Source organism: Rattus rattus, chromosome 7 (genome assembly GCF_011064425.1).
Source record: "Rattus rattus isolate New Zealand chromosome 7, Rrattus_CSIRO_v1, whole genome shotgun sequence".
NCBI lineage: Eukaryota > Metazoa > Chordata > Mammalia > Rodentia > Muridae > Rattus > Rattus rattus.
The window spans coordinates 83,437,328-83,453,933 of record NC_046160.1 but is presented as its reverse complement, the minus strand read 5'-3'; the positions used below and the strand labels follow the sequence as shown (position 1 = coordinate 83,453,933).

Below are 16,606 nucleotides of genomic sequence, written 5' to 3'. Positions count from 1 at the left end.
TACTTTGTGGTGTTAAGGATTGAACCCAGAGCCTTTATTAAGTTGACAAAGCCTTCTCTTACCAAGGCACATTCCCAGTCTTCAATGAGTTGACTTACATAATAATAATAATAATAATAATAATAATAATAAATAATAATAAATAATGGGGGGCTAGAAAGATGGCTCAGTGCATAGATGTGTTCACCACCAAGCTGAAAACCTGTTTGATCCCTTGGACCTATATGATAGGAAAGAATTGATTCCCCTCAAGCTGTCCTCTGACCTCCATGGTGCACAGTAACACCTGTGTGTTGCATCTACCATAATAAAAACAAATGTAAAATTTTAAAATGTGGGGGTTGGGGATTTAGCTCAGTGGTAGAGCGCTTGCCTAGCAAGTGCAAGGCCCTGGGTTCGGTCCCCAGCTCCGAAAAAAAGAAAAGAAAAAAAATTTTAAATGTGTCCCTAGGAGCATAGTGGCTGTTCTCTGTTTGGCTCTGAGAAGGTCCTCTCAGGCCTCTCACCATGCGTACAGATATCTCAGCACATCTTATCATCACTGTGCTCCCAAGTGTAGCTCCCCAAGTTTCTCTAAGTTGGGAGCCTTGCTTCCCTGTCTCTCTGTCTTCCTAGCACACTCTGTGGCACCTGCTAGACTTCCAATAAATATTCTTTTTTTTTCTTTTTTTCGGAGCTGGGGACCAAACCCAGGGCCTTGCGCTTGCTAGGCAAGCGCTCTACCACCAATAAATATTCTTATTGAATTGTTTTTTAGGGTTAATAAAATAAACTCTTAAGGAAAAGGAGGTGTTACAAGTCAATACTAATTGAGTGAGAATCAAGTCCCCCAAACTGACCTCTTACCCCACAGTGCTCTGTAGCAACTGTGTGTTCACCTACCAAAATAAATAACAATGTGAGGTGGGCGATGGACACCACAGAGGATGTGAAAGCAGGACGCCCCTACCCGCTAAATCAGGTGTTCAATGTTTCTTCTCCAGTCTAAGGAAGGTGATATGACATTACTGATTTTATGTCTCTTTAGCTCTTACTCTTCAAAATTATGATATTCCTAATGTCCAGTATGCACTTGGTGCATGTTTGATAACTCAGTGAATTGAGCGTTTGTTAAATGAAGTCATATTTTCATTGAAAAATATATGTATGTATACACATATGTATGTATGTACAATGTAGCTGTCAGACACACCAGAAGAGGGCATCAGATCCCACTACAGATGGTTGTGAGCCACCATGTGGTTGCTAGGAATTGAACTCAGGACCTCTGCAAGAGCAGTCGGTGCTCTTAACCACTGAGCCATCTCTCCAGCCTGATCCAGTGATTCTTTTTGTTGTTGTTGTTGTTCTTTTTTTCGGAGCTGGGGACTGAACCCAGGGCCTTGTGCTTCCTAGGCAAGCGCTCTACCACTGAGCTAAATCCCCAACCCTGATCCAGTGATTCTTACTGAGCCTAACTGTACCTTACCAAGTGTTGTGCAAATTGTTTCACAAGCTCAACTCTTGGAAAGTAGGTGGAGTAAATGTCCCCCGTTCTCACTTCTGGTATACTGAGATCCTAATGGGCAGAGCCTGTGTCACTGACTTTGTGTCCCAGTGTCTGGCAAGAGCTCTTCTGGTGCTGTTGATTAAAGAAAGCGTGCTAGAAGTGGATTTTGAAGTTTGAGAGTGACAAGGGAAGAAATGAAGCAGCTAGATTTCAGGTGGGCTGAGCTGGAACCTGAGGTGTAGCTATGTGGCTCTAGGGGAAAGGGATACTAATCTGGGTGGGAACTTCAGGTGTCATACAGCGGCCCCTGCAACTAGGTGAGCTCCTAGGAAGGGATACTGGATGCACCATGAGAAGCCAAGACTTCATGATCCCAGATGAAGAGAAACACTGGAAATGAGACCTCAAAGCAAAGGGCCAAGGCTCCTCAGTGGCCACAGGTGAGCCGGTGAGGGCTGGCCCAGACAGCCCAGCACAGAGGCCAAAGAACAGCGGCCGAGGCAGGAAGTGGGACTTTGAACATCATACTAAAGTATCTGTTCTTCTTCCGAAAAGGATAGCTAGTGAAGAAGGTGGGGGTGGAGGGAGAAGAGGAGGAGGAGGAGAACGAGGAGGAGGAGGAGGAGGAGGAGGAGGAGGAGGACGAGGAAGAGGAGGAGGAGGCTTTTTTGTTTTGTTTTTTGTTTTTTGTTTTTTTCTGAAACAGGGTTTCTCTGTGTAGCCTCAGCTGTCCTGGCCTCAGAAATCTGCGGGCCTCTGCCTCTTGAGTGCTGGGATTAAAGGCATGCACCCGCCACCACTGCCCAGCCCACGAAGATTATATTTTATGAAAAGGTTGTCATTTGCAGACTTTTAACTCATGGCCCATGACATTTCAAAACACATTTTTTTTATCAATTGAGGTAGAGTTGTCAGGGTTTCTCGGGGAGTCCTGTTAAATACTTGGAGCATAGTCTTGCTCCACCAGACCTCACTGTGTTTTCTTCTTCCGTGTTTGAAACAGTCTTATGCTGTAGACCAAGCTAGCCTTGAACTCCAAGCTAGGGATTGAACCCAGGGTTTCTCTCCAAAACTAGGCAAGTGCTATCTATACCCTGAGCCACACCCTCAGCCCAGTCAAGACCTAAAAACAACCACAAAACGAACCAGCAATAATCCACTATCTTAACCAACTCTTAGAAGATTAGACACTTTAATATCAAAATGAAGCTAGGAAAGGAACCCTTTGTGGGAAACATGACCTTCCTGAGAGAGAACTGCCAAGAACATCTAACTTCACCTACATCACGCATGTCTGCATTGAGTGTTGTATGTCATTGCATGTTTCTGTATTGCTTGTGCCCTGTAAATCTCATAACTGTGAATATTACATCTGGGGATGAAAATATTCCCAGATCAAGTGCTATCCTACACGGTATAGCTGATAAAACAAAACACCATTTATGTGGTTCTGGGTGCCTTTTGAGGGGATGGTCCCTGGGATTTCATATTGTAACAAAATTGAGAATTCCTGTAGATCTTTTCCGGACTGCATTTTGCAATATTGTAAGGTCCGGTACTTAGTACTTTCTAAGTTTATAGTTGTTTCTTTGTAAACAGATGTAATTGTGGGAGGTAATTGTCTAGCAACCAACAGTAGTTTGTAAGGTTTGCCTCTTCCTTGTTTCCCTCTCTGGTGTGAAGTCCCATCAGGAAGTTATAGCTGGGGGGATTATATTATTAAGGCCTTTATCTTGATAAAATTTTTATAAAAAGTTTATTTTTTTTCCAAAAAACTGGAAACACTACAAATAGCATTGTTTCATACCACTTGGAGAAAAAAAAATGTGACTCTTTTTTACAAAACAAGTATTTTTTTAATAATAAGAAATCACTGCTAAACAAGTTATAAGCTGTGCTCACCAAGATGCCTTGTGAGAGTCAACTCTTCGATATCTTAATTAGCAATCAAGATTTTCCTGGGTTATATAATTGAGCTTGTTTTATTTTATTTTGTTTTGCTTTTTTAAGTGAATCTGTCTCCTTAGAGCTGTGAGCAGCACCATAGTCTCATAAAATAACAAAAGCCAAACGATCGCTCTGGTTAAAATCAGTCAGATCATCCTTTAGGGACAATTAATATTGTTCTAGTGACAGGGACAATAGACTGCGCTGTGGTGTATAAGCTTAGTGCACCATTTCCAAATAGACTTTCTGTCGTACAAAGAAAAGAATGAAGTGCATTTGGCTGGTGTTTGGTGAGACCTTTGCGCACGAGATAACTGACATGCCCACGGGCAAGCACGTGCAGAAAATGGCCAAAATCATGCAGAGCGAACGCACGTTGGAGGCATCGTTTTTTGCCTTCACCCCCATGTATTTCAGCAAGGAGAGACTAGTAATAAACAAGTAGGTGGTAAAACACAAAGCCGGCTTAGGGGAACGGGAAGAGTATGTGTGCTTGCTTCTTTAAATAGTGGAACTCAAGCCCTTTTCTTTTTTCTTTTTTTTTTTTTTTTTTTTTTTTTTTTTTTTTTTTTTTTTTTCTGGAGCTGAGGACTGAACCTCAGGGCCTTGTGCTTGCTACATAAGTGCTCTACCACTGAGCTAAATCCCCAACCTCTCAATCCCTTCTTATAGCTTGTTTTTAAACATGTTACACCTAACCTTTAAACATGTTTTTAAGACATATTTCATGGCAGGAAGAGTGGTCACAGAAATAGCCAGAAGGAGCGGGAGAGCCTCTAGTAGTGGTACATGCCTTTAATCCCAGCACTCAGGAAGCAGAGGTAGGTGGATCTCTATGAGTTCAAGGCCAGCCTGGCCTACATAATGAGTTCTTGGACAGTCAGGGTTGTCTCCAGTGAGAATTTATCTCAATAAATAAATTACCTTAAATCACAAACTCAGGTATGGGACTGGGGAGATGGTTCAGTGGGTAAAGGTGCTTGTTACATAAGAACTAAGATCTCAGTGAATCCCAGACACCATGTAACAATTAAGATAGATAGATAGATAGATGGATGGGTAAGTAGGTAGATAGATAGATAGATAGATAGATAGATAGATAGATAGATAGATAGATAGATAGATAGATAGATGGGTAAGTAGGTAGATAGATAGATAGATAGATAGATAGATAGATAGATAGATAGATAGATAGATAGATAGAAGTCAGATGCTTAGAGAGACCAGCTACAATCCCAACAGCCCGTACAGGAAGATTGGAGGCAGAGCCAAGAGAATTTCCTGAAGCTTGTGGGCCAGCTAACATGATGTATGCAGCAAAAAAACAACAAAAAGACCCCGTCTCAAATGAGGTAGAAAACAGTCTTGTCCTCTGACCTTCAACTGTGTAGTGTGGTACACACACATGAATTCGCACACACATCAATGTGCATGAGATGCATACAGAGAGAGAGAGAGGGAGAGAGAGAGATATGGTGGGCACTTACTTTGCATAGAACACAGGTAAGCAAATACCTGTGCTTTAATCCATCCCCTACCCTCCCATCCCACCCCCAGTAGGATCCATGTATCCAGCAACAGACAAAGGCGAAGCATCAACTCTTTCCCAGGCTCCTGGCTTCTACTGCTGCATCGTTCTCTGTGGAGTGAAATGGTAGACCTTCTGAGAGAGAGGAATCTACTCCATCTGGCCTTAATAGAGGGAGCAGACGGCCCCCAGGGCAGTTGGAGATCAAAGATAAGACAGTGCTACTGTGGGTGTCTGGGTGACCTACCCCAAGTAGGTGGTGCAGGGGGTAATAGAGTTGGTCAGACCAACTTCAGTCAAAGGGCCCCAAGCAGCAGCTAGGACACAGACACAGCGATCTCTCTCTCTCTCTCTCTCTCTCTCTCTCTCTCTCTCTCTCTCTCTCTCTTTCTCTCTCTCAGAGCAGGAGAGGGCATCACACATTTTCCCTTGGCAGGTAGGAACTGTTGGCCCTTCAGACTTGGCTGAGCTGCCAACTCTATTAGTTGCCTAGGACTCAACAATTAACAGTCGTAACCGCCTCAGACGGTGGCTAGTGGGTTCTGTTTTGCGTAGTGGTTTGGAACGGCTAATGATTTGCCAGAACCCTCCTAGACAGGCAGTTGCAATGCAGACACAGCTCTGTCCATCCCTAAGACGAAGCCCTACTGTGTGCACATATCAGAACCAGCAGCTGTGGGTCATCAGGATCTATCCCATCCTCTCTCCTGCAGGCCTTCTCTGTGACCTGTGGCTCCCATGGAAGTCTGGAGACGGATTGAGAATGGGAACAGTGGGAATGGTAGTTATCCATAAGGCTTTTTATTTTTAAGAAGGAAAAGTCACTATTTGCTACCAACAGGGATGAGAAGAATAAGTGCAGGGTGGGGTGTCCATCTGAAACTTTACTAAGGGGCTGGAGATGTTGCTCATGGCAGAGAGCTTGCTTGGCATACGAAGGTCATGGTTTATATCCAGCACCACAAAACTCACTCTGCTACCCCTACTACAAAAGGCACTGTGTGTGTTTGTTGGGGGGCACCACGCCCATGTGCGTGTACTTCTGTGTGCAAGTGGAGGGCAAAGGTCAGTCTCTGCTATCATTCTTTAAGTGCCATCCACCTTGTTTTTTGGAAACAGGGTCTCTCTTTGGCCTGGAGCTTGCCAATGAGGCTAGGCTGGCTGGCCAGCAGGCCTTGGGATCTGCTTATTTTTGCCTTCCCAGGATTGAGATTTAAGGCATGCACCATCTTGTCCAGCCGTGCCCAGCTTTTCTTAGACAGGTTTAGGGATTGAACTTGGGCCCTCACACCTGCATAGCAAACACTTTACCAGCTGAGCCATCACCCAGTGCCTACAGTATGTATGTGTTCTTTATGTGTTCTTTGTGTGTTGTGTGTGTGTGTGTGTGTGTGTGTGTGTGTGTGTGTGTGTGTATAGGTAAATATGCATGTGGCACAGCGCACATGTAGTGGTTTGAGGACAAGTAATTGGTTCTCTCTCTACCACGAGGGCTTACAGACTGAACTCAAACCATCAGACTTTTGGCAAGTGTCTTTACCTGTTGAGACACTTTTCTGCCCCCCCCCCCTCCCAGGATACATTCTTAGTGAGAACAATGTCACCTCCAAGAGGATCAGTTCTTACAGGAGGATGACAAAGCCTCTAATCCTTTTATTATATAAGGCACAGATACAACACGTGCAGTGTGCAGACAGCTATCTGATATCTTAGTTGTGTTACGTTTCCTTCCGTAAGTGATTAGGGGAAAGACGTGTAAAAAGACACACTTGGGAAACTGGGATGAGAAAGGTTCCTAGGTGTGAATGAGACTGGAACATTCCGCTCTGCTGACAGTGCTCTGACTCATGCGTGCCTGGTGCTGGAGAGGATGCTCTTCTCAATCTCTGGTGGGGACAGAGCTGTGTGACTGTGCAGCCACAGAGCTGTGGCTAGGGACTTCAGTGTTGGATCCTGCTCAGGGCTGTCAGGTGACCTTGGACAAGCTCTAATGGCTCCTGGAACCCTGCCCGCCCTTATCTCCTGATTTATGTCCCTGCCTGGTACTGCTTCACTGCCTTTCTGCTGAGCGGAGCATACAGGGCTCTCGAGCCCAACATGGAATGTTGTCCGGGCAGCCTGGGGATGCGGGGACAGAAGGGTGTGGAGGTTAAAGGCAGCAGTAGCAGAGGAGAGAAACAAGCTAATGGAGAAAGGCAGAGGGTGGGATTTGAACATGAGACTGTCTCCAAAGGGACATGCTCAAGGCAGATCTTGTTTTAGCCTCCCCAGAAGTCTCACTGCCTATAAACCTCGGGTCAGAAGTACTGGGTGAGTCAACACCCTGCTGCCAAAGATCGCTGGGAGAAGTGGAACCCCTAAGGCTCCCTGTTATTCAAACAAAGCTTTAACTAAGCACATGATGTGAGCTTTGTGCCAGGCTCATGCCACTCAACACAACTAGCAATGCCACGAGTGCCCCAGCACCACGGCGGGCACGGTCGGAGCGTTCATCTTTAAAATATCATTTGGAGGAATATTTCACATGCAAGCAGGAACCTCAGTGGGTAATCCTGACAAAACAAAAACAAAAACAAAAAAAAACAAAAACAAACAAACAAACAAAAAAAAAAAAAAACAGGGAAAGAAACCCTAATCCTACTGTTGCTAAAAGGAACCATTTCTAGGTCTCTTCAGCTTGTTCGATTTGCTTATGAAAATGGATTATAATGTAACCCATGAGTAATGGCTAACTAGTCGCTACATCGTTACAGCCATGTCCAGCATTGTCTGTTATGAATTGTAGGGAACCAGACTCACAAACTCAGGTACTAGTAAGGATCACACTGATCCCATAAACGTGCAAAGGTGCATGAGTGGGGAGCAATGTGGAGAGGCAGGGACTGGGGCAAACTGTAGCGCTCATGACTCTGAATGGAGCTGATGTTCAGCTCCATAGGAAGACCAGTTTTCTTTTAACAAGAAACTGGAATTTTATATGATATCTCCTGAGGGTTTTCTCTACACGTTTTGAAAGACAAATTCAAAATACCTGTTATTTGTCCTTCATATGCACGTGTGTCGTGTGAATACGGGTGCTTGCATGCTGTGGGATGTCTATGGAGGTCAGAGGACAACTCTCAGGAGTCAGCTCTTGCCTTCTGCCTTGCTGAGGTAGAGTCCATCTTGTTTCTGCGACCGTGCTTTGTATCCCAAGCTGAGTGGCCAACCAGTTTCCAGGTAATTCTCCTGGCTGCATCTCCCATCTCACCGGAGGAGGGCCAAGATAACAGATTCACACCATCACATGCAAATTTTCATGTCAGTCCTGGGACTAGATCTCATACCCTCGGAGCCATCTTCCTGGTCCCCAGATTCATAATATCTAAAGGTAATGAGAATCATGCAGTTGATAGCTATAGAATTTAACTGGATGTGTTCATCCGTGTTGGAGCCTTGCTGTACTCCTTTCTCTCACACCTCCACCCCACCCCCACATTTTTGGCGGGGTCACCTCTCTGGGTATTCGGTACCAGGTCATTCTTCTACAAAATCATGTTGTGAAATTTATCAGCAATTCAATCCTGTTATCTAAAGCATAGACGACCCAGATGTTTCATAGTGTCCCAATAGGAGCTATATAACCGTAAGGGTGTAAAGTGCATAGAGCTGATATATAGGTGGGTGTGGTGGTGCATACAGGAGGCAGAGGCAGAAGGGTCTCTGAGCTCAAGGCCAGCCTAGCCTACCTAGTGAGTTCCAGAGCAGTCAGGACTACAGAGTAAGAGCCTGTCTCAACACAAAAGCAAAAACAAGCAAACATCCCCAAAACAAAATAAACAAAAATCCTAATGTAGTGAACAGGTTTTAATATCTATTGGTGATTTTGTAACAGTTGTTTTTTCTGTATATTTTTCTTATTTATTAATTTTTTTTTCTGTTAGGAAAGAACTTTCACCCCCAGACACATACTTAATAATATCATTAAATGTTCATGAATGTGTAAATTCAACACGTTATACCTGTTAACACAGCCATACTACATTTTGATTTTCAAGGTGTCACATGTTCGGCTGTTTGGTCTCCTTCTGTCTGCCCTGGGTTCTGACAGGCATCCATCATTGTTTGAGGATTTTGCTGTGTGGCAGGCAAATAAAATGTCTTGGACTCATCCTGTCCTGGCCCTTGAATCAGACATTTTTCCAGGAACCCAGTTCCTTTCAGTGATAACAAAATGTTCTGAATTTAAAGTGTTAAGTAATTTTTAAAAATTCTCACATCACTCAAACCCAATACAACTCAGGATCTGCAGACACTGTTTGGCTATTAGGCTGCCAGTTCGGGGCCTTTGGACTATCTGGATTTTGTTCTGCGCAGCATTGGCTCCAAGGACCAGTGGAGAGGGGGCCAGTGGAGGTTTTTGGTTTTTTGGTGTTTTGGTTTGGTTTGGTTCAGTTTTTTACAGCATAGACTGACATGGGGCATTCATGTAAGCTGTCAGTATCAGGGAAGACAAATGGGGCACTTCCTTGACCACAGGAGAGAAACCAAACAGTCCCTTCTCATCTCCTCTGTCTGTTCAGCAAGTGGAGACCTGTTTGATTTCATTTCCACAAGACAATGTGCAAACTGCAAATAGTAACTGGTTGTATTGTTTGTTTACTCGGAGATGTTTGGGCTTAGCTCACAGGTGTTTATTGTGTTCTCCATGCCAGTGGGAGCCCAAGCCTAAGCTGACAGGCAAATAGTTCAAGCACAAAAGGAACGGAGGTCAACAAGTAGGTACGTCTCCATCTTTCAGGCCACAAAGAGAGTGAGCCCGTTCCCTAGTCTGTTAGTGTCACAGGCACTGCGTCCTATGTCACACACCGGACTCCAGAAAAATCAAATACCTCAGGACAGGAGGAGGCAGAATGAATTGTTTTTAACAAATAATTTTTGGATAGATCGATGTTTCTATGTGCTGGGAATTGATTCACTCGTGACAAACAATGATTGTATAATTCCTGGACGTGATGCATATAGCTTATGTTGTGGCACGATCAAGTCAAGATAATTCGCATACCTATCCATTCGAATATTTGCTATTACTCGGTATGCTTTCGTGTGAGTATGTGGGGTACACGTGTGCATACAGCCGTGCTTACATGAGAGTGGACGTGCTGTGGAGGTCAGAGGACAACCTTAGGTATTGTTTGTCAGACACTATTCACCTCGTGTTTCGGCAAATTCTCTCACTGGCCTGGAACTTGCTGGTTAGGTGAGGCTGTCCAGTTTCCTGTCTCCGCCTCCCCAGTACTAGACTGTAAGCAGGTGCTGTACACCTGATCTTCTCCCTAGGGTTCTTGGGATTGGGCTCAGGTTGTTTTGCTTACAAGGCAAGTTCTTCACTGACTGCGCCATCTCTCTGGGTCCCAACTATTCAGAAGTCTTTGTGATGAAAACATTTAAAAAATCCTCCCATTGTATTACTTTGAATAATAATCATTATTATCTATAATTATAACTACACTCACTACACTGCGTAGCATAATGTTAGGTTTTCAAAATGAGGGTTTGTATAATTCGTCTTGACTTAAAAAGTTATCTTACGACTTTCTCATTTAAATTATTTTTTTATTTCCAGCCTACAGGAATTCTAGCCAAACCATCTGTGTTACATGTAATTATAAAATATCCAAACCACACCTGAAGGGAGTAATTTTCCTGTAGAATGGATTTAAAAAAAAAAAACTGGGTCAGAGGCGTGCCTTTCACTTAGACTTTTAAAAAAATGTTTTAATTCAGCTGTACGTTTGGCAGGATTAATGTTTTATGCTGCAATTTTGCTTCCAACAGACATATTCTCTCGTTAATCATTATCCCTCCTTACTGTTTATTAACCTTGAAGGCCCTCCAGTAAAAATACCGGTGAGTAAAACTGTCTCTGAAAATCGTTGAACCTGCTTTCCATTCTTGCTGCAACAATGGAAGTAGGAGTTTCTAAACCAACCAGCGTTACCGCCCACCCCATGATGAGAAGCGAACCCCATAACTGCCGGGTCATGTTGGCCTTGCCACACCGCTCTGCAGTATTTCCCTTTGTGACCGTGGTCATACAAATAATTCGTTCACGGAATTTTTCACAACAAAACAGATTGACCATCCACTGCGCATGTCACTGGCCTGCTGGGTTTTCAGAAAGCTCCAGAGGAGATCTCAGGCCAAATGGCTGGTCAGAGAGTCAGGCTGGCCCTTCTGTGGGGCCTCCAGCAAGCCAGTGAGCAACCCTTAATCCTGGCTGCCCCAACTGCAGTTTCCCAAGAATGGCATTTTCCTTTTGACCGTTTTGTCCAGGGTTGGGCTGAGAGGAAGGCAGGCAGTTCTGAGGGTATCTGTTTGTCTCTCTCTTACTGTATAAGATTATGAAATGAATGTTTGCCACCTGCCAAGTATCTACCCCAAATTCGCACATGGGAGTGAAGGGAATGGTCTCGGAGGTGGTAATGCTCAGACCTAAGACCTAAGATGGCTTCATGGGTTTATACAGAAGTGGTCACAGATCCCTTTAGGAATCTGTTGGCGTCACAGGGTCCTTCCTCAAATGTAGTTTGGTTTGTAAGCTGCACGAAGAACTGTAACTTTCCATTTTAAGTGTCAACAACAGCTCGGTTATCTTTCAATTCTTTCTGCTACTACACATCAGTTAATACATCAGCAGTAGCCTGTTGTCGTGCCCCCTCCCCCTCCACTCCCTTCAGGAATCCATGCCGTGGCATTGCGTGGGTTGGCTCAGAGCTCTGTGAAGTGAGGTGTTCTGGCCTTGCTTCTCACTGCAGTCATTATATGCCACTCTGGCCACCTACTGTTGGCCTTTCTAGAATCTTGTTCCCATTGGAAGCAGAGAGACTAATTCCCACGCCCACGGGAGCAACTGCAATAAAGACACGGCTTTCCACTCTGCCTACACAAAGCAGCCATGGATGTGTCCTCCAGGCCAACCACCTTACTGTTTACAGGGCTTTGGTGGACAGAGTATTTTCTGGTCCTTCAAAGGAAACATGATCATGTGTGGGGACAGGGCTCTGCAGGTCCACCTAACATTCCAATTTAGAATGCCTACCTCCGAGGCTTCCAATCCCCACCCCGCCTCCCAATGCTCTACCAAGGCAGTTCCCATGTGCCTACCTTCTCTGCTGAAAGCCCAACCTCTAGACAGCTGGGCCAGAAAGTGACCTTGTCAGGAGCTAAGCCCAAGCCATAGGACAGGACTCTTCCCTCAATAAACTTGCCTCGTGCAGTTTCTATATTTCACGGTGGTCCAAGACTCTCAAGATTCCTGCTAGCCCAGATGAGCCAGGTCTTGTTGTTCTCTGAAGATGGCTACTTCCTCCTCTTCAGGCTGCTTTATTGTAATAAGGGGTCTTTGGCCTGGAGGAGTGGGGACTGCATTTAAATAGGCACTTGAACTGTGAGAGGGATCTTCAAACTGTGGAAGCAGCTTCCATTCACCTTGCCAGTGTGCAAACCTCTCCTAGTCCAGAGGGTTTGGGAAACTCTAGGATCTAGGGTTTCCAGGTTCATCATCCCAAACATCCCTTGTCACAGATCCTTCTCTCTTCTGACCTTACCCCTGATCATGTACTGTCTTCTTTGGGACACAGTACTTTGAAAGTGAAGTATTTTCAGCAGTCTGTCTTGCCTCTATAGGAGACAACAGTCCCTTAGCATACAGTTGGCCAGCCCTCTACCTCCCAAGCACAAAGCTGTCAGGTGACCAAGCCTGACCTGTCATTTTCTCTTCTCCTTTTAAATGATTTAAAAGAGCTAAGAAAAGCCAGGTCCCGCAATACTCCCTATAATTACCACGTCTCCATTTTGTGCCACTGTTGTTACACAGCCACCTGCAAAACACCCAAAACCAACGCAGGTGAGAGTAGTCATGTTTGTCTTACTCTGCATGGGGCCTGCCTTCCACGGGGCCCATGCGGCCTTCACAAGCGCCACATGACTGGCGCCAGACCACAGTTCCATTCTATGGATGGAGTTGGGCCCACTTCTCACGCTGCGCCTGTGTTCAGTGCCTCCCTCCACCGCAGAAGCTAAGATCTGAGATATGGAGCCACATGTTAGTAGTTTACTTTGGGAAGTAGCCCTGGGGACAGTGGAACGAGGAAAGAGAGAAACCCATAGAAGCCCCAGGACCTGGAACCCATTTGAGAATCCTTAAGAAGGACCCAGGATTAGTCATTTTAAAGCTATGAGCAGAGAGAAGAGCCCATTGTTTCTATTCTTTCTGGATAGGAACTGAGGAAGGACCTCCTCCAAAATGTCTATGAGACCAATTTTAAAGGATTGTGAAAAACACTCTACTGGGACAACTCCCACTTTCTAAACTTTAATTTCTGCTCTTTTGTTATTTACCACAGTTGTGGGAGAGGAATGTCTTAAAAAGGAAAACCAATATATATTAACCATTGAGAGAAAGGTTCAGTGTGTTTCCCTAAAGTACAGACACAGGGTCAACATCCCCTTACTCACCCACAAAGAATACAGAGCAGAGAGACAAGAGAGACCACAGACAGTGATCTGTATACTGGTCAGTCTAAAACCATGTGGCCCCTAAAGGACCCTCTAGGAGGCCGCTATCCTCAGGGCCAGGCAGGTTTTGATGACTCATCGATGAGTAACACTCTTTGGTATTGGTCTTGAGATGTCCTGCCATCTCTATTGGCTGTGGATTTCCCCACTTTAGACAGAAACGTGTACCTGGAACAGCTCACTTCCTTGACTCTTTGGAATCAGTAAAGGGAGAGTGATGAGATGGGCTGTCTCACTGGGCCTCGGTGTCATAGAGAGGGAGAGATGGGGAGAGCATCAAACCAAAGGTCCTTCCCTGAAGTGGATGGCTATTCTCAGAGCAAGCGTGTCAAAGCCACAGGGATGCTGATGGGAGGTGCCAGACCATCAGATTTTCCAGAACAGCCTTGTGACCAGGACTTTAAAGTGATAGTTCCTGGTCACTGTTGGCAATGAATATCAAAGTCTTTAAAGTGCTGTGGAGAAGGGAAGCTAAACAGGAGACCTTCGGGGACACAGGGCCTGAGCTCACAGCAAGAGGTGGGTGGCCAAGGAAGGTAGGAACAGGCTGATGGCAGACACAGGAGCTATCCAGGAAGGACATGTGACACTCTGCTCTCCATAGGACAACCAACGAAGATCAGATCAAATTCAACCGAGGGGATACTGAAACACAAACGGGAATCTTGGGGCGTGCAGAGGCGGCTCCGCGGTTAGGAACGTTTGCTGTTCCTGCAGAGAACTGACCAGTCTGGTTCGCAGCTGTCTGCAACTCCGGCACTGGGGGAGCCAGTGCTTCCTGGCCTCAGTGATGTATGCATACACAGACATAAAATAAAAAAAAAATATTTTAAGAGGTTTGTTTGTTTGTCTTTGTTTTGTTTTGTTTGGCCAGAGAAAGTGCCTCACTTAGCAGCAGTAATAGAAAACATCGGAGAGAAAATAAAGGGAGAGAAATCTCAAACTTGACCAGCCCGATTCAGACAGTGGTAATGACCTACAAAGGACAGTCAAGATCTTCCAGACTGGGCCAGCCAAGAAATAAAGCCAAGCTTGAGGCTGTGGCTTCACACACACACACGCACACACACACACACACACACACACACACACACACACACACACCCCACCCCACCCCCAGAAACCAGGAGCAATTACAGCTAAACAAGCCACAACACCTTTGTAGTAATCTGTTCCGTGGATTCACGCTTCTTGTACGTGACGTTTGGTTCTTGTCATCTAATTCATTTGCATGTTCCTCGAGAACTCCCTTCTGTACTGATGTGGAAATAAGGCCCAGGCACGTCCAGTCTTCTGACAGCGTGACATACAGTACTGGCATCTACAAAGTTCACACTCAGACCTACACAACAGAGTTACAAGTAACAAACAAACAAACAAACCCCATGATGATTTAAGTATGTTTCCAATTTTGTGTTGGGCTGTAGTCATAGTCATGGCTATCCTGAGCCTCCTGCGGCTTGTGGGCCACGGGAAGGACCCCCGGGAGCCTTCATAGACAAACATCCACAGTTACCGCAGCTGAGATTCAAAGCTACAGGGTGTAGATTGTGAACCAGCTTCAGGACCGAGCGTCCTCCTGACCCCACCCCACCACCCCAGGCCAGTCAATGCACAGAAAGAAGGTGGCTTGAGATGCCAAATCCACCACAGTCTGGCTCACCACCCCTTGCAGGGATATCACAATGGGTCACAAAATGCCCCAAACGAGAAGTCCTCTGGTTGCCTCTCGGTTCTCTCCCCACTTGACCTTCCTACAGCCCCTGTCGCCGCTGACCACCTGTGGCGGTTGCTCTCTTCTTTCTTGCCACTGGGGACCTGTTTTTCTCTCTTCTCTGCCTCTCCCTCGTCTCTCTGGGTGTCAGGTTCTTTGGATTTCTTGCTGTCTTAAGGCCACCTCTTCCTACAGCTCCCCCACGGCATAAGGGGGCTCCCTGACTTTATCCTCAGCTGTAGCCCCAGCCAACCTGCTGTGTATACTTTGGACTCTTTGGATCCTGTGACGTCAAAGGCTCAAGAACAGCAGTTTCTTCCTTCTGGACCTGCTTTCTCTCTCTGCTGACATCAGCAAGCCCTCGATTGAACCCATCTTTGTTCATTCTTGATATCTTCCCTGCCCTTGTCTCTCAGCTCCGGTTCATTGCCACATGCTGACCTGTGGTAACAAAATAGCTCTCAACAGAGCTTTTCTGCTATCCCTCTAGTCTCTGTGCTGGTCCACACCCCTATCACCTTTTAGATGTCAGAAGGCCCCACACTCTCCCTTCACGTCCATCTTCACCTCTTCTGAGCCATTCTCTGGGGCCATACCGCTCTAAAAATACCCAAGGGCTATTGTATCACAGCTTCCTGAACTTCCTTCCCATGACCTAGAAGAAAGTGTATATTTTCAGCCCACAGGGCCCTGCAGGAATTCCTTCAATGGCCTGAGTCAATTCCTTTCTAGATTCAGCCCAGCAGTCTGCTATTGCTATTTATCAGGGGAAGGGGGATGGGTGATGGAGGTTTTGTGGTATACGGAGACATGAGAAATTATTGTTCTTCTGTGTTGGGGTGAGTGTTTCTTGACAGATACAATGTTTCAATTTTGCACATGGAAAGAGTCCTAGAGATGGATTGGGTGTGGGAAGAAACAATGATCTTCTCTTTATACTAGGAATACAGGGATCTGGAGAGCCGTTTACTTTACAACTTCATGAAGTTGGGCATTAGCAACTTCAAAATGCAAAAATGGGTGACCTTTGAAATTGGAGCAAAACAGTGGTTTTAATTTTTTTTATTTTTTTTGCTACCATTATGAATCATAATGTAAATATCTCTGGACTACATAGGATTTCTGGTGGTTTCCTTCCTGACTCCCAGGAGAAGTCATTTCCCTTGCCCCCGGAGAAGGGACATACGGCTCTCTATTGACATATGCCCATGGTTGCATATCAAAGCCCATGCTGGCCTCCAGGCTCCCACAGTCCCTAGTCACAAGAGCCCCCTTAGTGCACTTCAAAACCACACTAGCATCCTGAATACACCAGCTCTGGGCATCCCTCCCAAAGCCACTTCCCCTCCTTATAACCGCCATTTCCCAC

General features: G+C 45.5%; 1 protein-coding gene across 1 annotated transcript in view; it reads left to right on the top strand.

Annotated features, from left to right (window-relative positions):
- The window catches only part of Cdkl1 (cyclin dependent kinase like 1), a 45,154-nt gene that overhangs the window by 1,994 nt on the left and 26,554 nt on the right, over positions 1–16,606 (top strand). The window lies entirely within an intron of this gene.